The sequence below is a fragment of the Hemiscyllium ocellatum genome, chromosome 21 (assembly GCF_020745735.1).
Source record: "Hemiscyllium ocellatum isolate sHemOce1 chromosome 21, sHemOce1.pat.X.cur, whole genome shotgun sequence".
NCBI classification, from domain to species: domain Eukaryota; kingdom Metazoa; phylum Chordata; class Chondrichthyes; order Orectolobiformes; family Hemiscylliidae; genus Hemiscyllium; species Hemiscyllium ocellatum.
This window is the reverse complement of record NC_083421.1, coordinates 35,224,256-35,248,394: the sequence shown is the minus strand read 5'-3', so window position 1 is coordinate 35,248,394 and position 24,139 is coordinate 35,224,256. Positions and strand designations below refer to the sequence as shown.

The 24,139-nt window shown below is 40.6% G+C and overlaps 1 protein-coding gene across 6 annotated transcripts in view; it reads right to left on the bottom strand.

The window, feature by feature from the left end:
* Positions 1-24,139, bottom strand: part of tncb (tenascin Cb) — a 438,107-nt gene that overhangs the window by 350,222 nt on the left and 63,746 nt on the right. For 3 of the 6 annotated variants that reach the window (XM_060841315.1, XM_060841311.1, XM_060841313.1), the window contains exons 2-3: positions 21,840-21,875; positions 13,986-14,070 (exon numbers count right to left, since the gene is read on the bottom strand). The exons of 1 other annotated variant lie outside the window; for it this stretch is intronic. The gene's annotated coding sequence lies outside the window, so the exon portion shown is untranslated. Of the gene's footprint in view, positions 1-12,279; positions 12,441-13,985; positions 14,071-21,839; positions 21,876-24,139 lie in introns of all 6 variants that reach the window. 2 more of the 6 variants (XM_060841310.1, XM_060841314.1) reach the window with 1 other exon arrangement.

The window sequence follows — 24,139 nt, the reverse complement described above, 5'->3', positions numbered from 1 at the left end:
GGCAATTTACATTTCTGCTGAAAAGATGTGGTTAAAACTGCCACTAAGCTGAGATGACTGAAATGCTCCCATCTGGTTCTGAATGCAAGAACACAGTAGCATTCATAGAGTTTAAAGCAGAGCCAAAGGAAACAAGTCAAGAGTCGCACCTCACTCGTAGTCGTCCATAGGGAGCTCATAATCCACTGGCTGACTATTTACTGAGGGGAGTTTCGGTTCAATTAAGGAGCTCTATCCGTGAATGAAGGCAGATCAGACATGTAACAATGTGGGGAAATGAAGAAACAAAGAATTTCTTTTCTGAATAAAGGTTCACACGCTATCGCTGCATCTTGTCAGACAGATCAAAAACAATAAAAGCTGACCATATTCATGACAAAGAAAAGTAATGGGAATGGTCTTTGAAACAAAACAGATTTTTGGCGTTTTTCATTTGAAATGAAGAGAAACAATTTCCGTTGCATAAGTTTTAAGGTAACAAAAAAACACGGATTCTTTGGAAGACAGTATTACTTTTGGTGATCTAAGAGCAAACACAGCACCAGCAGAATCTTGGCTCGCAATTCTTCTTTTACCGTATTCATGGAAAAACATAAAAGTACAATTTTAACAACAAAGGGAAACAATTCCTCCACTGTGGATTTCATTAAAACGTCTGCTTTATTTGGCCTATTTTCCCTCTCTCAGGAAGATAATGTTTGCATTGTAAATGCAGTGCTGCTGAAAACCTCCAGAGTTGTTGTTTCTGAAGCCACTTTGGCTCCTTGATGCATATCAATGCCAGCCTAGACATACCAACCACATAGATCATTTGCTGTGTACAGCAAAAATCTTTCGATGAATAGCTTTGCAGTGCTGGATGCATTTTAAAATTGCTATTTGTATGCAAGTTCCATGTGATGCTTAGAATGGGGTTTGTCAACTTTTCCACAATAAAAGGAGCCATTCAAAATGGAGCTGAACTATAGGGCTCCAGTGTCTGAATGTTCAAATTCTGTGCTGACGTGGAGGACAGAAAGCTGATTAAAAATGAGTTGATAGCCAAATGCAACACAAAGTCCCTTTTGCCACCAGGAATCAGTCTGCTCAAGCACTGTAGGTAATGGAATGCACATATTTGAATTGCTAACATCTCCCTACAGCCTATCCCATTATACTAAAAAGAAACAGAAAATGTTAAAAATATTCAGTGGGTCGTGCAACATTGTTGATAAGAGAAAGAAAGTTAAAAGGCACATTATCCTTTTCATGAAGGTGGTAAGGTGGGTTGTGAGAATGGCAATTAATTGAACAAGTTGGCCAGGACGAGATATTTACTTCATTCTCGTCACCTTGCTGGAAAAAATGGTCAGTTGGGGACCTTCCTAACTTGCCACCGGCCTGAAGCTGTCTTCTCAGAAGATGGGGAAAATAGCTTGTTTTCCGATTGGTAAATTTTGGGAATGAAGACATTGTCATATTTGTTGTGTGTTGCGGTACCAACCACTGACAGGTTATGGAGGTATGCACCCTTCTATACTGAATCGTAGACTCAGTATACAAAGGTGCAGCCCTCCATAAACTCTCAGTGGTTGGTATCATAACATATAACAAATGTGTCAATGTCTTAATTCCCAAAGTTTACCAATTGGAAAACTAGCTATTGTTGTGCGGCGTAAACCCTGGTTGGTCTGAACAAGAAGTGGCACTTGTCTTAACCAGATGTAGTTTCTTGCATGGTAGCAACAAGCACAGGTTACATTGACCTGCTAGGAGTCAGAGATGATGCATTTAATCCCAACAGGATCGAGAGATGGACTCCTCAGTTCTCCACCAAAGACTGTGACATTGTCAGATTGATTAGAAACTATTACTGTCTCCAACGATAGCTCTTTCAGAACCATTATTATAGGCAGTAATATTAGATTAGGTTACCTACAGTGCGGAAACAGGCTCTTTGGCCCAACCAGTCCTCACTAACCCTCCGAAGAGTAACCCACCCAGATCCATTTCCCTCTAACTAATGCACCTAACACTATTGGCGATTTACCATGGCCAATTCACCTGACCTGCACATCTTTGGACTATGTGAGGAAATTGGAGCGCCCGGAGGCAACCCACACAGACACGGGGAGAATGTGCAAACTCCACACAGACAGTCGCCCGAGGCTGAAATTGAACCTGGGACCCTGGTGCTGTGAGGCAGCAGTGTTAACCACTTGTGTGCTGCCCACACAAGTATTTTATTTATCTTGTGCAAGGGATGCATGTGTCTTGGGCTAAGCAGGCATTTATTGTTCGTCTCTAATTACCTTGGAGAAGGTGGTGATGAGGTGCAATTTGGATTTGCTGCAGTCCTTTAGGCTTAAGGACATCCACTGCATTGTTTGGAAGAAAGTTCCAGAACTTCAACCCAGTGTGTGGAAGAAGCTGCACTCATTCAGGCAAGTGGACAGTATTCCATTATACTCCTCATTTGTGTTTTGTACATATCAGATAGGATTGGGGAATCAGAAGGTGAGTTATTGACAGTCTTGTAAAGCTTGTAGTAATACTTACTAGTAATACTGTCCAGTTCAGGTTCGGGTCAATAGTAAACCCCAGAATGTTGATAATATTGGAGAGTGCAACGGTAATTTTCTTAAATATCAATGGGAAGTGATTACATTCTCTTGTGTGAGATAGTAATTATATGGTTCTTGTGCAGTGTGAGTGTCAATCGCCATGCAGACAGTCCAAGCTTAAATATTGTCTAAACGGCTTTTGTACTGCAGTGGTACTGTCTCTGTATCTGAGTCAGGAGTCCTAGGCTGTAGTCCCGAATCATAACACAACCCAACAGTTTGATTTAAAATATCCAAAGTATATTTGCAAACTTTTGGGGGCCCTGCTGGTGTAGTGGTAATGTCTCTACCTCTGCATCAAAAGTCCAAGAATCATGTCCCACATGTTCCAGATGTACAACATAACATTTCTGAATAGGTTGATTCAAAAATATCTGAATGTTGTCCAGGTCTTGCTGCAAATGGACATTGACTGCTTCAGTAGCTCAGGAGTACAAATAACGCTGAACATTGTGCAACCATCATGGTGCAACACCACCTCTGACCTTATGATAGCTTGGGTGGTAATTGACGAAGCAACTGAAACAATTGGGCCTAGGACGTTACCCTAACAAACTCTTATAATGATGTCCTGACGCTGAGCTGTCTGACCTCCAACCTCCTCAGTCATCATCATTTGTGCCAGGTATGACTCCAACCAATGGAGGTTGCCCCAATTCTCATTGACTGTAGTTTTGTTAGGGCTCCTTGATGGCACATTCGGTCAAATGTTGTCTTGATGTCAAGGGCAGTCATTCTCACCTCACCTCTAGAATTCAGCTTGTTTAACCATTTTAAACCAAATCTAATGAGGTCAATAGCTGTGTGACCCTTGCAGAATCCAAGTTGAACACCACAAGCAGGTTTTTCCTTTGCAGATGTTGCTTGATTGCACTGTTTGCCAACCCTTACATCACTTTGCTGATGATCAAGTGTAGACTGAAAGTTACAATTGGATATGTTGGATTTGTTCTGTCTTTTTCAGATCATAACTGTAAACATTTCCACATTGGGTATATGTTGGACAGGGTGGGGATGGTGACAAGTTCTGAAAATCCCACCTTCAGTACTATATCCATGATTTGTCACAGTCCATAACTTCCACACCATCTAGTGTCTTCATCCATTTCTTGATATTATGTGGAGTGAACTGAATTGATTGGTATCTGTTGGCACATCAGGACATGTTATGGACTAGACCAACCCCTCTTAAGATATTCAGAAGTCCCTAACTTTTTCTTATTTTTAAGGTAAATGTAAGGCATTGCATTCCAGATGCAGGATTAAAGCAAAACACACTTTATTCATCCACTATAGTTAAAATACAACACAAGAAAGAAAGAATTGGAATAACTTAACTCTGTTGGAAAACTTAAAAGAATAATAGATACAATAACTATTAGTAATTAACTGTTCCAATCTAGTAACAACCCATAAACACAGCCCTTGGCAAAAGGCAAATTCAAGAAATGGATGTTTTCACATGCAACTCCAGTAGCATGGAAACTCATGGAGAATCGTTGTTTCACAATGACCTAATTCTGACCTATAATATTGCCTTTCCTTGGCTGACATATCTGTTTCTGGTGAAAAGCAACACGCTGCCTCTCAGGAATTCAATCCTATGTTTCTGACCCGAAGAGCTGTGCTTAGCCTCTTGAGGGCTTGTACTGTTCAGTCGGAATCCACTTGTCATGCAGACGCTTAGAAGTGAAGTGTTGTGTCTCCAACAGCTGGATAACATTAACATCCGGTCAATACTCATGAGATTCTTGGACACTACAAATTTTGCTGCCATTACCTCAGATGAGGGAAGGGAATATTAATCACTCAGATTCAGCCAAACTGAGGTAACCGAAATCCTGAAATGTACGTCTGTTTAATGTCTCGTGGTCCCGCAATTTTTCTGGCCGTAAAAGGCTTCAGAAAAATTTTTTGCTGAAGCATTTATTGGCAATAGGGCACCGTTTGAGGCTTCTGTTATGGTTCCTAAGCACTGTGTTCAACACTTTGCAACAGTTAAGGAGTTTTGGAACTAATCTCAAACAAACACAGTCAAGTTCATTATTTCTAATCTGAAAATTTGAAAAAAATACGACTGATAATGCACCTGCGTCAAAAAGGTCTGGATTTTCCCATTCCAAACTTTGGATGCTTTAATCAGTCATCCTTTCTATTATGTATGCATCGATATAATTTTCACTGTGTAATTGTGTGTAGATGTTTATGCACTTACAGACTTAATGTTAAAATCTGTGGAATTATTTTGATAGAGTAAGGCACAGATCCAATTCTAGGTTAATAAGGTCTCCCAGCAGGATCATTGAATACTTCAAAGGAGCCTATTATTTCCATACTAAAAGTCAGATGCAATGACCACCATCTTCAGTTATTGACACTTGGCTTCCCATCTTGGATCAGTGTGTTATCATTTTGAGATAAGGATTCTAGGATTGGGTGCTCACCCCTTTAATCCAATGAAACCTAGCCCCAGGATTTGAGGTGTCATTACCTGCAGGGCTGTTAAGAAGTATTGGCTCATTAAGAGTCCACTGGTCCATATTAGAAGCACAGTTTGTATTCCTGTCGGTTTCCAGATTCTATCCTTCCAATATAATTAATGTAATATTGTACATTTTCAGGTTGCCTGGCTGGTACTAATGTTACAATTTGTCAACAGTCAAATTTTGCTCCTTCAAAGGTAAAACTCTTGAAGCAGCCAGCTATCAAAAGATCACAAAGTGTCTCCAAGTACTATAATGGTCTAAAATGGCTGTAATAAGTTCAAACACTTGAAAAACTAAAGACCTGTAAAACAATTTCCTAACCTCAGTACAACAGGCAAAGACAGTTATAGTATTTATGTCTGCTCTATGCTTTAACAGAAAGCAGGCTGATGAAACTACACAGTCAGAAAATTGGATTGTCAGCTTGCAAAACAAAACGATGGCTGAAAACGCTCAGCTTAAACATTCAACTGTCTCTCAGAGTGACGGCTTCCTAAATTATGATGTACGTCCATATCATTCCATTCCATGGCTTCTCTCATTTTAGTTTGAGGAAATAATTCTATTTTAATTGGAATGCATTGTTATTTTAATATTGCTGAACAAAGAAAAACTTCCTTCCTTCCTTCTTTCTTGCCTGACTGAAGTGGTGGACAGGTAACAAACGTTTCAATCTGCAAAAGACCTTCCTTCTGTATTACAATTACAAATAATTAGTACATGTTTCAGTCAGTCTCTCACATCATGGAGTAAAATTATAAAATGGTTACAACACAGCAGGGAGCCATTCAGCTTATTATGTCTGATAGTTCTCTGAAGGAGTCATTCAACTTGTACCACTCTCTTGTCTTTTCCACAGAACCTTGCAATTTTTTTCCTTTTCAGAAAATGGTACAATTTTCTTTTTAAACCCTCACCCTATCCTCACCAGTCTCCAGCACATTCTCAGGTACAGCATTCAAATTCCTGAACACTCACTGCATGAAAATGTTTTCCTTTTATTGTCCTTGCTTCTTTTATCAAGTACTTAAAATCTGTGCCCATTGCCATTCAATCCTTTCACCAATGGGAACAGTTTCTTCCTATCCTCCTGATATGATTCACCTCAGGAGATGGGAAGATACTAAATGAGTATTTTGCATCAGCGTTTACTGTGGAGAAGGAGATGGAAGATATAGAACATGGGGAAATAGATGGTGACATCTTGAAAAATGTCCATATTACAGAGGAGAAAGTGCTGAATGTCTTAGAACACATAAAGGTGAATAAGGTACTAGGTCGTGATCAGGCATTCCTGAGAACTCTGTGGGAAGCTAGGGAAGTGATTGCTGGGCCCCTTGCTGAATATTTGAATCATTGATAGTCACAGGTGAGGTGCTGGAAGACTGGAGGTTGGCTAACATGGTGCCACTATTTAAGAAAGGTGGTAAGAACAAGCCAGGGAATGACAGACGGTGAGCCTGACATCAGTGGTGGGCAATTGTTTGAAGGAATCCTGAGGGACAGGATGTACATGTATTTGGAAAGACAAGGACTGATTAGGGATAGTCAACATGGGAAATCATGCCTCACTAACTTGATTGGGATTTTTGAAGAAGTAACAAAGAGGATTGATGAGGGCAGAGTGCTGGACGTGATCTATATGAACTTCAGTCAGGGGTTCCTCATGGCAAATCGGTTAGCAATGTTAGATCATGTGGAACACAGAGAGAACTAACCATTTGGATACAGAATTGGCTCAAAGTGGAAGACACAGGGTTGTGATGGAGGGTTGCTTTTCAGGTTGGAGGCCTGTTACCAGTGGTGTGCCACATGGATCGGTGCTGGGTCCACTGTTTTTTGGCATTTATATAAATGATTTGGATGTGAACATGGGAGATATAGTTAGAAAGTTTTCAGATGACACCAAAATTGGAAGTGTAATGGACAGCAAAGAAGGTTACCTCAGAGTGCAACACAATCTTGATCAGATGGGCAGATGGGCGAAAGAGTTGCAGACAGAGTTTAATTTAAATAAATATGAGGTGCAGCATTTTGGAAAGACAAATGAGGGCAGGACTTATACACTTAATGGTAAGGTCCTGGGGAGTATTGTTGAACAAAGAGACTTTGGAGTGCAGGTTCATAGTTACTTGCAAGTAGAGTCACAGGTAAATAGAGTAGTGTGAAGGCATTTGATATGCTTTCCTCTATTGGTCAGAGCATTGAGTATAGGAGGTCATCTTGCTACTGTACAGGACATTGCTTAGGTCATGTTTGGAATGTTCCGGTCTCCTTCCTATCAGAAGGGCATTGTGAAACTTGAAAGGGTTCAGAAAAGATTTACAAGAATGTTGCCAGGATTGGAGGTTTTGAGCTATAGAGAGAGGCTGAATTATCTGGGACTGTTTTCCCTGGAGCATCGCAGGCTGGGGAGTGACCTTATAGAGGGGCTTGGATAGGGTAAATGTACGAGGTCTTTTCCTTGGGTTGGGGGAGTCCAGAACTAAAATGCATAGGTTTAGGGTGAAAGGGGAAAAAATTAAAAGGGACCTAAGGGACAACATTTTTATGCCGAGGGTATGGTGCGGGTGTGGATTGAGCTGCCAGAGGAAGTGGTGGAGGTTGGTACAATTAGAACATTTAAAAGCCATCTGGATGGGTATATGAATAGGGGCCAAGTGCTGACAAATGGGACTAGATTAATTTTGGATATCTGATCGGCTTGGACAAGTTGGACCGAAGCGTCTGTTTCCATATTGTACATCACTATGACTGTATGATTCTAATACAAAAAGTGAGGAGTGAGGAATACTGTTATTTGTTGTACCATGTTCTCGTTAGAAGCAGATGTCCTTTGCATAATATAGTTGAGGATATCTCTCCAATCTGTATAACCGTACAAAAAAGCAATAATATCATGTTTTCTTTCAACCAGTGAATGACATGGTGCCAAGAGTGTAATGAAGATTAATCTACATTGCTAAATAGCCAGAATAGCATTCTGAAGAATAACAAAACAGTCTGAAAATACTGACAACATTCATAAACTAAAATGTAAATGAATTTGTAGATTTACTTCCTCAAAATTTAATAAAGCCTCTGGCTATAAATTGTGCTGCAGAATGTATGTACTTCAATGTTAAATGCATTAATTTAAAAATCCTTCCTCCGCTAGTTTAGTGAGGACTCAAATATGTTAATTGGGTTTATTTGTTTTCTCCTTCTATTTCAACATAATTTCACATTTGTTCATTAATATCCAACAAAATAATTTCAAAGCAAATACAGGGAATGCAATCATTTATATAACTCACTAGTTTAACTCTTCTGGTCTATAAAAAATCTGCATTAGTACAATAGTCGATATTATTCTAGTTGGCATGGTTTCATAAAGTTTTTCTTCTCCCATCTGTCAGATCTGGAATGACATCTCGATGCAATTAAGCCTGCACTTCCTCTGTATCTCAAAAATATTGTGTGTGTGGCACCTGGGATCCTTTTGATTAGTTTGAGGTATTTAAGCCAATTTTATCTTTCTTTTTTTTGTCACTCCACAATTACAGCTGCTGAAAAGAAAGCATCCAATCTCCTAAGCATCTGGTTTCTTTGTCAGCCTTTCTCTTCCTATAATCACTGGATCATCTCTTCTTTTCTACTCTGCTGATATAATTACTGACTATTAAGAGCAGGGTTTGTTTAATGCCCAACACCGATCCAAGGAATGTTGGACAAATTATCCTTCTTTACTGCTTTATTTAGTTTGGCAATTTTGAACAATGTCAAACTAATTTCCCACACTGGCTGTCAGATTCTTCTCTCTTCAGTCTATGCTGCATGTCAATCAATACAGATTTGGCATAAATGTTTATACCTGAGTAAATCAAAAGGGCAAGGTGATTGAATTAGAAAGGAGAGGACGTTATACATCTTCTTTATACATCTTAGCCAGCATGCATCTGAAGAATTGCACATACTTTTCGGCAGTGTACCACAGGAAGATGTTTTGGCTTGAAAACATGCAGCACAGATTCACCAGAATGACAGGGAGCTCAAATTTGAGACCAGGTTACATAAACTTATAATAACCACCTCAGTTGTGGTCAGATCTGTGAACTGCAAACTGCACAGTTTATTTCATTTTAGTCTACCTTTAGCTTGAAGTGTTCCAATTTAAATGGAGCCAAGCAGCAAAATGTTACGCTGTAAACCAAGCGGCATGGTGGCACAGTGGTTAGCACTGCTGCCTCAGAGTGCCAGAGACCCAGGTTCAATTCTCACCTCAGGCAACTGTCTGTTTGCACATTCTCCCTGTGTCTGCGTGGGTTTCCTTCAGGTGCTCTGGTTTCATCCAACAGTCACAAAGATGTGCAGGTAAGGTGAATTAGCCATGCTAAATTGCCCGTAGTGTTAGGTGTAGGGGTGGTTTGCTTTTCGGAGGGTCGGTGTGGACTTGTTGGGCCGAAGGACCTGTTTCCACACTAATCTAATTGGCAATTTTGAACAATGTCAAGCTAATTTCCCACACTGGCTGTCAGATTCTTCTCTCTTCAGTCTATGCTGCATGTCAATCAGTACAGACCATTTGGCATGAATGTTTAATCTAATCCAAGTGAAGGTAAATTCTCACATAACTATTGCTGAGTGTTACCATGTACAGTGACATAACTGTTAAGTAAAATACGGATACCAAGGTTAATAGTAGATACAAATCAAAATACCTTATACAGAAACCTTATAAATGCCTTATAAAGTAAGATCAGTCTGTTCTCAGGGTGAAAACTCAATAATGAAACAATAAGACAGGGAAATGAACACAATGATCGTATTGGAGCAGTGTTCTGAGGTATATAAAACAAGTCAGACTAAAATGTGTCATTCACAAGAATGATTGGTTTTCCTTCTGGGTTAACACTGCAGACCTAGTTTGAATGAAGATTTCTCTTTCTGAGGTAAGGGTGGAAAAAAGTCAGAATTCAGCAGCTGCGATAGTTTCTGTCATGATATACCTGGAGATACTCTCTCATTGGTGATCAGAACAGAACAGGTTTGGGGTGGAAGTGAATGCTCTTATAGTTTGCTTTTATGGTCCCACAAGTTGTAGATCTTGAATGCTTGGAGCAGACTAACAGCCTTTGAGCAGTTTAGCCTGTTTTCTGGCATCCTCTCTCTCTGATGGTGTCTTTTGAAGTTCTGCTCAAAATGGTATCTTACAGCCTGTGCTATACAGATTGAAATTCAAACTGGCTATGTTCCCAAAACAGTTGCATCATGCTATCATATTAGGTAACAGACCCATCCATTGTCTATTACTTAAGGGTAATGACTGTGCCAGTCTTTAGTTTGAATAATTCTCACTGTTTGTAGTAAGCTGGGAAGGACTGTTCCCATCACCAGGGGAACCATTGTCAGAGTATTTGTTTGACTCAACAGCCTGTGCACTAGGAGCAAAATGTCTCATAAATGTATTTTCAAAAAAGGGAATAGAAGCCTAACAAAAATCATGATGAAAATTATTGAAGAAAGAGTACATAAAGCAAGAGAAGTAAACATGAAACAAAAAGGGATTATTATTTTACTTATTAAAAACCTGTTTAATATTGCACATATGCAGCTGGAAAGTAAACAGCTGTGAGTTTGTGTAGTCTGCAAGCAGCTTCAAATGTTGATGTCATCAAACGGAGCAAATTTGTTTATCTGTTGTTAAAAAGTTTGATGAATTTCAAAAATGTATGGAAGCCATTTTGTTTATTTTGAAGAGACAGATTAGCCCTCCTTACAAAGTATATAATTTGTAGTTACACAGTCATGATAATACCTTGTGAAGTTATGTGGTTGAAGCATTTAAATTCTTTGCATAGCATAGGTTCAGAGAAACTATTTCCTTGGCTAGGAAAAACTAGGAATGAAGGAGCATAACTTTGAAATTGGGTTTGTCAGGAAGATCAGGGAGCTATCTCTCATTCACTGGGTTTTGATAAACCTGAAAGTTTCTGCATTAACAATTGTGGATGTTGGAACAGTTGGATTTCAAAACAAGGTACAGTAAATATCTGATAGGTAAGATGATATTGACCCCAGGTTGGTAAATGGCATTATATTTCAGATCTGCCATGATCTAACTGAATGACGGAATAGGCTGGAGGGCTTCAATGGCCTCAGCCAGTTCCCATGTTTCTAAACACAACATATCAGATGTGTTCTGGCAATTCTAACTTGGCCAAGAGTTTACATGAACCTACACTGTAAAATGATCTTGTCTGGAATTCTGGCATTGAAAGTATTGGGTGTGAAAATGCAGTGTTGGATGCCGCCTGTTGTTATTTTGAAGAATTAAAGTTAATGCCAATTTACCCTTTGAAAGGAGTAATGCTTCAATCTGATCAAAGGGCAAAAAGACTTGGAGGACACACTTCTCCAAAACCATGGGCTGATTTTCAGTTTGTGGTCAGGATCCCACTATCATCATCAAATGAGTGTCTGGATGCTGCCCCAGTGTTGGGAACAGTTAGCCAACACAATTTTTAAGGCTTACTATATGATTAATGACAGTGTGTGGGCTCCCAATGCTGGTGGGCCATTAAGGAAGGCCTCCAGCACTGGAAGAGCTGCAGCCTGCTGTTACAGATATGAGCACATCCTCTGAGCACGTTGAAAAAATTTATACATGTAAAAATGGTCACAGATGCCAGGCTGTTCTTGTGAAGGGGAATGTCTATGTCCTACCCTACAGTTGCAGCCATTTTCTAAAAATATAATTTGGAGCAAAGGAGTTTAAACAGCAGTCCAGAGCACTGTCCACCTACAAGTCTGTTATGCTTTGGCCTTTGCAGAGAGCCCAATTGGAAACTTCCAGTCAGTGCAAGTAAGTGACCTTACTAACTTCCTTAACTTGCTCGTGAGGTACTGACTGCTCACTCGTGGTTAGACATTCCTGACCTGACCTGGTCTTCAGTAAATACATTGGAGTCTGAACCAAGCTAGGGAACCAGAGACAGGAAATTCCAATCCCATTTACTTCTGGTCCTGTCTCCAGCTTGCCACAGAAGTCCTGACTCACATTACACCAAGTGTCAGTGAAGAACGATGAAACTGAGATCCACATCTCAGCAATCATTCAATGCTCACAGCTTAAATAACCTGACTGAAGAATACAGAGACTTAACAGGAATTAATAGAGGATTCACCAAACAGCAGCCACACTTCCTCACCGGCAATGCAAATTACAGATTCCACCACAGTCAAGATATTTTCAACCCAGATTTCAAAAGAGATTGATTGCATTTTCCGGAAGCTGCTTCCTGCCATTTTTCATCACCTTTGCAAAGTTCCTACTTGAAGTCCTCATTTCATATCAGTTGATTTATTAGAACTGTAAAGAGATAAATGAATAGCAATGGGAATTTAAATATGCTGTTTCATTGAGTCACTGAAGGAATTTAAGTATGGGGTTTGACTAATGATAATGGAATGCATCCACATTAGAAAGCAAGGGGAATTACAAAAGGCTTACAGAACAAAAATCAACTATGACCTAAAAGTGGGTTTGCTGCATATTTAAATTGAGTGAAAGTCACTTGTGTCAATTGAAGTTAGATAAACAGAGCAAGAGTTCCTACACAGTTACATACTCCGATTTGCTTCTTATAGTGAATTTGGAGACCACTTTAGACGAAAATTCAAAAGCATAGTTGGAATGCAAATACTTCCAAATTCCAGGTTGAGCCAATAATATCTGCATTGAAATCCACAGCTAGAAAATTGTTATCTGTGATTTTCTGATAAGCTGCAGATTGTGTGCAAGGCCCAGTTTGTAAATTACACCTTTAGTGTGATTTGGCCACAGAATATTTTTCAAAGGGTTAATTATCAATTATAGACATCTCTCATTCTATGTTCAGATATTCTAATGCCAGGATCAATCTTTGTTGTGCTTTATAGCTCAGTCGTAGCAAAATAATCCAATTACAATACCTGTAAACCTGCACTGTTACTAGTCATTCTAAAATGAATGTCTAATTTAGCACAGGGTAATGTTAGATCTAATAAGCTGGCTACTTCAAGTTAAATGATTGCTAACCAGTTACTAAAAGCAGGTTATTATGAAAGCACATAGAGTTACATTTTCTGGAGTGCTTGGCCTATTGAATGACAATTAGTTTTCTTAGACAATAACAGCGACCACTCTTCAAAGATTATTCAATGGTTATTGCAGACTTTGAAGGGCCTGAGGATGTATTAAGATGCGATATAAATCTGAATTTCTTCTTTAACTAACAGCTGTGAAACTGATGAGAGAACACACATTTCTACAAAAGCTTAAACTGAACCAGTAAGCATACTGTGCGGTAAAATAAAACTATACTGATCTTTTGTTTCTGCCAAAAAATGGCAGAATGCATCATCTTACTTTGTATTTAACATTATAAAAAATGTTCTAAGCAACATGCATAGAATCATCAGTGAGAGGTTAACTGAAGGATCCTCAAGTAATATATTTCTAAGACAATATCCCCTGGCTTCCACAATCTGCGAAGTTCAATTTCTTTGCTCTTGGCTAGAGTTAAGACCTTGATTCCCAATTAGAGGTTCACTGTCCATTTGAAATCATTTGGCTCCTGTGCTGTTGCAACGTGGGAGAATGAGTGCACAAAGAATGTTAGCACATCATTTAAATAGCCCACCCAGTGTTAATGAATTCACTGGGAAACGTGTCAATCAATTTATGGAGAGCATGCCAAGTGTAGCCTTGAGATTAGCTCTGTGTAATTCGCTGCACTGTACATAGCAAGCACACACACACATATTCGAGATCCAAGAACAAGTTTTAAGCCCAAGCAGCAGGATCAGAGTCTGATCACAGTTTGCATTACTGATTAAAATAGGAAAAGAAAATTTTAAATGTTGGAATTCTTACTTGGAATTAATTCTTCTACAAGGACAGTAACCCATCAAATGTACTCGGGGTGTCTTTTTTCAGTCTTTCAGTGGAATGGACAGTGCTGAGAAATATAGGAAAAAATAACAAGAATAAAAAAGTCTGATTCTCAAATCAAGAGAAATAAAATTTCAGATTTTCTCCGTAAGGCTTAAATTGTGCATTCCGAACCTTGTTAATGAGTGAGATTTTTTTTATCTCTGTACATTTCTGTCTCATTTTTTGGCTAACCTCTCCTTACTTGGATACAATTCATAATTTTCCCAGGCACTAGAGAAAAAAATTAAAAAACGACAATTCTCAACTTGAAAGTCGGGGCAGTTTATCCAGCTGAAGAAACTCGGTAGTTGCTTCTCTGTGCCTCTATCTTACGATGCATTGACCAAAATCTTATGGTACTCTCTGTAGGTAATGACTATCTCCACCCTTCAGCCATGGAATTTGACATTAGCTTCATTACATCTTCATGGCTGATCTCGGACTAACTCAAAACTTAAGTAGACCTCCTCCCTGCACTGTGGAGCTCACAGCTACCGGAAATTGCAATGTTCCTGCAAAGTTGCTCTGCATGCAAGAACATGCCCCTTTGTGCACATGCAGAGAATGTATTTTATGGCCCTTGGTTTGGTTCTTAGTACTCACTCATTTTGCATTTATTTGGATGCTAACAACATCCCTGGTTTGACTCCCTTTTTAGATTGTTGTGGTTGCCAACACTGAATAGTTAAGAGAGTGGGTGCTGCATCAGTGTCATATCTACAGCATCTCCCAACAACTTACATGGCTTCATGTGCATCAGATAAGCATCCATCTCTAAAGGGCAATGGGAACTGCCCTTAGTGAAGTGACTGTGGTTGGTGATGGGGGACTACAGTTAGTCAGGGGATGCTACAACACTCAGTCAATGGTATCGTCTGATCTGAATCCAAGTGGTTGCCCACAGTCAGTCAGAAGCTTAGTGTAACAGGTTTCAGAGAACATCTCTGGGACACTCACATCAACCAACCCCACAGCCCTGTGGCTGAACACTTCAATTCCCCCTCCCACTCCACCAAGGACATGCAGGTCCTGGCCTCCTCCATCACCCGATGCCTGGAGGAAGAACATCTCATCTTCCGCCTTGGGATCCTGCAACCCCAGGAGATTAATGTGGATTTTACCAGTTTTCTTATTTGTCTCCCCACACCTTATCCCAGTCCCAAGCCTCCAACTCAACACTGTCCTCTTGACCTGTCCATCATCTTTCCCATCTATCCGCTCCATCCTCCTCTCTGACCTATCACCTTCTCCCCCACCTTTATCTACCTATTGCATTCCCAACTACATTCCTCCCATCTCCACACCCGTATATCTCTCAGATCCCCTGATGAAGGGCTTATGCCCAAAACATTGATTTTCCTGCTCCTTGGATGCTGACTGACCTGCTGTACTTTTCTAGCACCACACTCTCGACTAACAGGTGAATCAGTCAGCGAGACATCAGAATGGGGCTTGGGTCATAGGGGCTGTACTCACAAATCAGTCTAAGAGGCTGGTCAGCGAACTTCAAAAGAGAGTGGAGTTCTGTGGTAGTCATTGGGGCCAGTCAATGGTGGGAAACACAAGTCTGTGGAAGTGCAGCATTTAGATGTGATGCTGAAGTGATGATAACAATAATAGGAGACATCTCCTCCCATAAGGTGGAATCTGACACAGTATAGAAGAGCACTGAGTATTGTGGGGCATGTGGTGGGGAGGGGCCTGGGAAGAAGTGTTTACAAGTCACCACCACTGTAGCTTCAGTGGGTAGTGGATAACTATAAAGGGGAATATAGCAATAGGCCATGGGTGGAGGGGAATATTTGGAGATATTAGCAAATAAATAACATGGTGGATGGGAACATGGGGAGTCTCGAGGCTAAAGTCACAGCAACACAAAATAGATCTATTATGGTCAAGTTATAAATTGTCCATTGTACGTAGCAGAGGGAACAATTTATTACACATCTGTACAGTTACACAGCTACTCCTAGACTGACCTAAAACTATGCTCTGAGTCACCTGACCCACGCTCTTAAAAGAACAGTAACACCTCAAATCTATATATAACAAGTTGTACAGGGATTAATCTTGACTATCAGGTGGAGCAGGAACTCACTCACATAGTGAGTGTCATCTTCAACAAAACCTCAATTCTTCAATAAAAGGTGAAAAACGACTGTTATCAAATTGCAGTGGGCGAAGTGGGTTTGATTCATACTTGGTGTGCAGTGGTGGGATCTGCATGCCTGTTAGATGAGCCATCTTTCGATGGTAGTTAGGGAAAACATCAGAAGGATGTTGTGAAACTTGAAAAGGTTCAGAAAAGTTTTAAGACCATAAGACATAGGAGTGGAAGTAAGGCCATTCGGCCCATCGAATCCACTCCACCTTTCAATCATGGCTGATCGGCATTTCAACTCCACTGACCCGCATTCTCCCTGTAGCCCTTAATTCCTTGTGACAGCAAGAATTTATCAACCTCTGCCTTGAAGACATTTAGCATCCCGGCCTCCACTGCACTCTGCGGCAATGAATTCCACAGGCTCACCACTCTCTGACTGAAGAAATGTCTCTGCATTTCTGTTCTGAATTGACCCCCTCTAATTCTAAGTCTGTGTCCATGGGTCCTAGTCTCCTCGCCTAACGGAAACAATTTCCTAGCATCCACCCTTCCAAGCCATGTATTGTCTTGTAAGTTTCTATTAGATCTCCACTTAATCTTCTAAACTCCAATGAATACAATCCCAGGATCCTCAGCCGTTCCTCATATGTTAGACCTACCATTCCAGGGATATCCATGTGAATCTCTGCTGGACACGCTCCAGTGCCAGTATGTCCTTCCTGAGGTGTGGGGACCAAAACTGGACACAGTACTCCAAATGAGGCCTAACTAGAGCTTTATACAGTCTCAGTAGTACAACAGTCCTTTTATATTCCAACCCTCTTGAGATAAATGACAATATTGCATTCGCTTTCTTAATTACAGACTCAACCTGCGTGTTTCCCTTTAGAGAATCCCTGACTAGCACTCCCAGATCCCTTTGTACATTGGCTTTATGAATTTTCTCACCTTTTAGAAAGTAGTCCATGCTTGTATTCATTTTTCCAAAGTGCAAGACCTCGCATTTGCTAACATTGAATTCCATCAGCCATTTCCTGGACCACTCTCCCAAACTGTCTAGATCCTTCTGCAGCCTCCCCACTTCCTCAGTACTACCTGCCTGTCCACCTAACTTTGTATCATCGGCAAACTTCTCTAGAATTCCCCCAGTCCCTTCATCCAGATCATTAATATATAATGTGAACAGCTGTGGCCCCAACACTGAACCCTGTGGGACACCGCTTGTCACCAGCTGCCATTCCGAAAAATAACCTTTTATCCCAACTCCAATCCTCAATTCATACCAGTAGCTCACCTCGAACACCATGGGCCCTCACTTTGCTCAGCAGCCTCCCGTGTGGCACCTTATCAAAGGCCTTTTGGAAGTCTAGATAGACCATATCCACTGGGTTTCCCTGGTCTAACCTACTTGTCACCTCTTCAAAGAATTCCAACAAGTTTGTCAGGCACGACCTCCCCTTATTAAATCCACGTTGACTTGTTCTAATCCGACTCTGCTCTTCCAAGAATTTAGAAACTTCATCCTTAATGATGGATTCTAGAATTTTACCAACAACCGAGGTTAGGCTAATTGGCCTATAATTTTCCACATTTTGTCTAGATCCTTTCTTGAACAAGGGGGTTACAACAGCGATCTTCCAATCATCTGGGACTTTCCCTGACTCCAGTGACTTTTGAAAGATCTCAACCAACGCCTCCGCTATTTCCTCAGCCATCTCCCTCAGAACTCTGGGATGTATCCCATCGGGGTCAGGATATTTATCAATTTTAAGACCTTTTAGCTTTTCTAGCACTTTCTCCTTTGTAATGGCAACCATACTTAACTCAGCCCCCTGACTCCCTTTAATTGTTGGGATATTACTCATGTCTTCCACTGTGAAGACTGACGCAAAATACTTGTTAAGTTCTCCTGCTATTTCCTTAGGATGTTGCCAGGGTTGGAGGATTTGAGCTATAGGAAGAAGTTGAATAGGCTGGGACAGTTTTCCCTGGAGCTGAAGGGTGATCTTATAGAGGTTTATAAAATCATGAAGGGCATGGATAAGATAAATAGACAATGTCTTTTTCCTGGAGTGGGGGAGTCCAGAACTAGAGGGCATAAGTTTCAGGTGAGAGGGGAAAGATATAAAAGAGTCCTGAGGGACAACTCTTTCACACAGAGGGTGGTACGTGTATAGAATGAGCTGTCAGAGGAAGTGGTGGAGGCTGGTACAATTGCAACATTCAAAAGACATCTGGATGGGTATATGAAAATGAAGGGTTTGGAGAGATATGGACCGGGTGCTGGCAGGTGGGATTAGATTGGGTTGGGATGTCTGGTGAGCATGGACAAGTTGGACCGAAGTACATCTTGCTGTACATCTCTGTGACTCTCTGACTCTATGTGATGATTGAAAGTGCGTATAGATTTCCTGATGCAAAGGTGTGTTTACAGCACAGGTTGAGTTACCCGTGTTACCTCCAAAGCACTGTTTCTTGCTCTCTCACTATGTCTAGTGTAGTCCTGGGAATGGGGGGTGGTGTGGGGGCCGGGGGAACAGAGCTTGCTCTGGAGTGAGCATTGCAGGACTGGAAGTTTAGGATGGACAATTCCCCCAGAGGCAAATTTAGAAGTCACATAACACCAGGTTATAGTCTAACAGTCTATGTTGCAGAAATGAGGCGTAGACTGGGCGACCACTTTGCAGAACACAAAAAAGACCCCGAGTTTCCAATTGCCTGCCACTTTAACACGGCACCCTGTTCCCTGATCAATACCTGTGTCTCAAACTTGCTGCAGTGTTCCAGCAAAGCTCATCACAAGCTGGAAGAACAACACCTCATTTTCCACTTGAGGACCCTGCAGCTTTCTGGAATCAGTATTGAGTTCAACAATTTTAGGGCCTGAACCCTCCCATGTTCTAGCCCCCTACCCCACACACATGTTATCACATAGTCTGCCATTAAACACTACCTATTGTTTGCCACTTACATTCTTCATTTACAGCTATTCATCCTCCTGCCCAGATCGTTATCCATTTCTTTGCCAGTCCAATTCTTTGTCTTTGGGCTCTATTCCCACCTAACGTTTACTCCTCAGCATCTCCCTGACCATATTTCTGCATGTAAACTGACATTTTCTGAACTACCATCAGTTCTGATGAAGAATCACCAGACCAAAACGTTAACTCAGATTTCTCTGTACAGATGCTGAGCTTTTCCAGCAACATTTGGTTTTATAGTCCAACAGGTTTATTTGAAATCACAAGCTTTCAGAGCGCTGCTCCTTTGTCAGGTGAAGTCTGGACTCCGTAAGCTTATGATTTCAAACAAACCTGTTGGACTATAACCTGGTGTCATTGAGTACTGATTTTGTCTGCCTTATTCCAAAACTGATACCTCCACATCATGGCTCCCGGGGGCATTTGTGGTGAGGGAGGTCAGAGAAGCTGTGTGTTTCATGTCCAGTAGTAGGCTCATTTACATTCACTATTTTCTAAACAGTGAGAAAATTCATAAAGCCAAAGTACGAAGGGATCTGGGAGTGCCAGTACAGGATTCTCCAAAGGTTAACTTGCAAGTTGAGTTCAATGATTAAGTAAGCATTTATTTCAAGAAGGTTGGAATGTAAAAGCAGTGAGATGCTACTAAGACTTTATAATGCTCTAGTTAGGCACCATTTAGAATACTGTATCCAGTTTTGGGCCCCATACCTCAGGAAGGATATACTGGCACTGGAGTGTGTCTAGTGGAGATTCACATGGATGATCCCTGGAATGGTAGGCCCAACATACGATGAACGGCTGAGGATCCTGGGATTGTATTCGTTAGGGTTTAGAAGGTTGAGGGGAGATCTAATAGAAACTTACAAGATAATGCATGGCTTAGAAAGGTTGGACGCTGAGAAATTGTTTCCGTCAGGTGGGATACTAGGACCCGTGGCACAGCCTTAGAATTAGAGGGGGTCAACTTAGAACGGAAATGAGGAGATACTTCTTCAGCCAGAGAGTGGTGGGCCTGTGGAATTCACTGCCATGGAGTGCAGTGAAGGCTGTGATGTTAAATGTCTTCAAGGCAGAGATTGATAAATTCTTAATTTCTCAAGGAATTTAGGGATACGGGAAAGATGGGGGTAAGTGGTGTTGAAATGCTGATCAGCCATGATTGAATGGCGGAGTGGACTCAATGGGCCAAATGGCTTAACTTCCACTCCTACTTCTTGTGGTCTTATAGCCTTATCCACAGGAACTTCTGCAGGGTTAGGGATTCACAGGCAAAGTGGAGATGAAGACACTTACTAGATCAGCTGTGTCCCAAGACAAAAGCTGTCGGTGAGCTGTGTGTGATTCCTTCTCTGTTTGCATTCAAATTGGCCAACTCATTTCATTACACTGCAACAGTGGGCAATCCTTGAAATACATTGGGACATTTTAAAGGCCCAAATTGATGTTCCATCAATTGCAAGTTTCTTTCTTCTTCACTTCAACTTGTTTTCCCATCTAGTGAAGCTGTTCTTGGGCAATGTGGCCTAATTGCTCAAGTATAGAGCACATTCCAGAATCTTTTTGAAATAGCAGCACAGAGGCCAGTATCCCATCACCGAGTTGCCCTTTTTTAAATTGTGCACAGTACACTGGCTGTGGCTAGCCAGCTCAGAGTCAGTCTCCTCGACTGAGGAGATTCTAAATCCCCTGTTTTTATTCAATGGGATTTTTTTGATTCTATGATTGGTCAGCCAGGGTTTTCCTGATCCCAGTTGAGGGTCTCATAGTCAATAGGATCTACCTGGTTCCAATCATTACATTTTCCCTGACATTTCAGTGGATCAATGTACTGCTCAGTATAGAAACTAGTTCTTCAGAATGTTCTTTGGACTATGCCCAGGTGGTAAAATAGGAATACAATAGCTGGACAGATTTACTTTCCTGACAGTGTAAAAAGCAGTTTGTCATATCATTCTTGATTGCTAGCTTTTTGCAAATTAAAACAGAAAGAAGAAAAATGAAGTACTTCTATTTATGCAACATCTTTAAAACCAAGAAGTAATGACTATACTTTGAAACTATTTCAATGCATGCGAATATAGAAGTTACACGCTGAGTGGAACTGGGCTGAGAAATCATGCATTTTAACAATTTAAATAATGATCAGTGTTTGCCGTCTAGTCTAACTAATAAAAAGTTGCCACCAGGGTGAGGAACTAGAACGGAGTCAGCCATAACCCAGCAAGAACTGGCACACTCGGGGGTGGGGGTTGGGAGAACTACAAGACTTAAACTAAGTTGTTTTTCTTTTAAATGGGGATACAGTATTAGGTAGGCAGAGTTAACATCAAGGTTAGGATAGAATCATCATGTACAGTAGGAATTTCGTCTAACTGGTGAATGGGAATGCTATTATATCCAAACTAAAAGAGTGATTACATTTTGTATTCCAACAATAACTGCCACAAGGGGCATCAAGTAACTGGTTCTAGTAAAGTCAAGTGAAAATATGTTAGCTATATTAAATTATGAGAGTTTTATTAATATTTGGAACTCAAGATATTTGCTAAATGTTCTCCATCAAATATATGGATCCTTCTACCGAGAAGAATGGGCTCTAGCAAGGTGTAGCACTAGATCCCCAGCACCAGGTTCTCAGCTGATCATGAAAGCCGACAATCTTCATTCAGCAATTATGGTGCTTAATTAAAATCTTAAAAGACTAACCTTGAGCCTCTGAGTGGGTCAGATTCCTGAACACATCTGGAACAGAATCAACAGCAAATTAATATCACATTATAACAGAATGCTCGTCCTTCTAACTGTACAGAGGCACTAATGTAATGTCAACACAAGAGGAAGTTTGAATATTGATTTGCTGAATATTTCCCATTGTTTTTACTCATCCCTACTGATCATCAGTCAGTTCTTTGATATTAGAGGGGGCTGTTTATGCACTGGGTGACAAACTCTACAACATACAGAAAGGCTGGATAGGCTGGTGTTTCCTTTACTGGAGGGTAGGAGGTTGAGAGGTGACCTTATGGAGTCTTATAAAACCATGAGATGCATAGATAAGGATGGAGGATTTCAAGACTAGGGGGCATATTTTTTAAGGTGAGAGTAAAGAGATTTAAAAAGCAAGAGGGACAATTATTTACACAGAGGGTGGTTCACGTGTGGAATAACCTTCCTGGAGATGGATGTGGAAACAGTTACAACATTTAAAAAACACTTAGATCCATACATGAACAAGAATGGTTTAAAGGGATATGGGCCATGAGTAAGCAGATGGGACGAGTTTAATTTTGCATCATGTTCAACACGGACTGGTTGAACTGAAGGGTCTGTTTCTGTGCTGTATGACTCTATGGGATGTTGCTGGAAAAGCGCAGCAGGTCAGGCAGCATCCAAGGAACAGGAAATTTGACGTTTCGGGCTCTGATCTCAAGCATCTGCAGACCTCACTTTCTCCTCTATGGGATGTTGCCAGGGTTGGAGGGTTTGAGCTACAGGGAGAGGCTGAATAGGCTAGGGCTGTTTTCCCTGGAACTTTGGATGCTGAGGGGTGACCTTATAGAGGTATATAAAATCATGAGGGGCATGGATAGGGTAAATAGAAAAGGTCTTTTCCCTGGGGGTTTCCAGAACGAGAGGGCATAGGTTTAGGATGAGAAGGGAAACATTTAAAAGAGACCTGAGGGGCAACCTTTTCACACAGATGGTGGCGCATCTATGGAACGATCTGCCAGAGGAAGTGGTGGAGGCTGGTACAATTACAACATTAAAACATATCTGGAAAGGTATATGAATAGTAAGTGTCTAGAGGGATATGGGCCAAGTGCTGACAAATGGGACTAGATTAGGTTAGGATATATGGTCGTCTTGGACTAGTTGGACCGAGGGATCTGTTTCCATGCTGTACATCTCTATGATTCTATCATGGAGCTCATTCACAACTCACCCAAAAATATGATTGCATCTCAAAATTGATAGCACTTTGTGCTTCATATAATGCAACCGGTGTGAGGTAAGAGGCTGTTTTTTCGTGAATGTAATAAATCAAAGCAATATTTCTCAATCCAAAAATGCTTGACTTTTGAATCATTTACCACTTTACCATTTTTATAATGCAGCAAAAATATTATAAAACTTGGCAACCATCAAATATTCCAAATAAATTCAATGTGAAGCATCCAAGTAAACACAAACACTGATAGTTTCTTAGAAGTCTATGAAAAACAGTACAATGTTCCAGTTTTTTAAAAAACAACAATGTTGTGGTCACAAAAATGAGCTTCTGCAAGATCATTCCTGGAAACACTTACAAAGCTGACATATAAAAATATTTTCCATTGAAAGGTTTCTTCATTCTGATTTTTGCTTCAATGGTGAATTGTTCTATCCTGATTGAAATATTAGTCCATTACAGCTTATCTTTGCTGGAAATGCATTTGGTTTAAAATATCATGTTCAACAGGGAGCAGAGTGCCAATGCAGGAATACGTGTCAAAGATCATTTTTTAAAAAAAATAAGCAGAATTAACAGTAATTTCCATTAGAATCAATCTGGGAGCAAAGTTCAATTTTTACTCCCACTGGAAAATTATAGCCTTCATTTTGAAGGCTTAGACTTTATGAAAATTAGTGTCAATTTTGGTCCATTTTATGGTCACTTTCTCTTCTTGACTGCCCACGGGATTTCACACATAATTCTCCAAAATTCACCTCATTAGCTATGCACTGTGCTGCTATAGCATACTGCTCATCACGTTTCCCTCTCACCACAGGCAACATACCAATCATTACTGGAAGCTTCTAGATTTCGTGGTGCAGTGTAATATTTAGAACATAATCATGTGCCTAGTCATAGAGTCATAGCAATGTATAGTACAGAAACAAACCCTTTGGTCCAACTCATTCATGTTATCACTGCAGAACTGTCCTCAATATGGTTGACAGCAGAAAATTGATACATTGCTTTTCCTATAAAGACCTAGAAGGTGTAGCAGAAAGCTGTCCTCTTC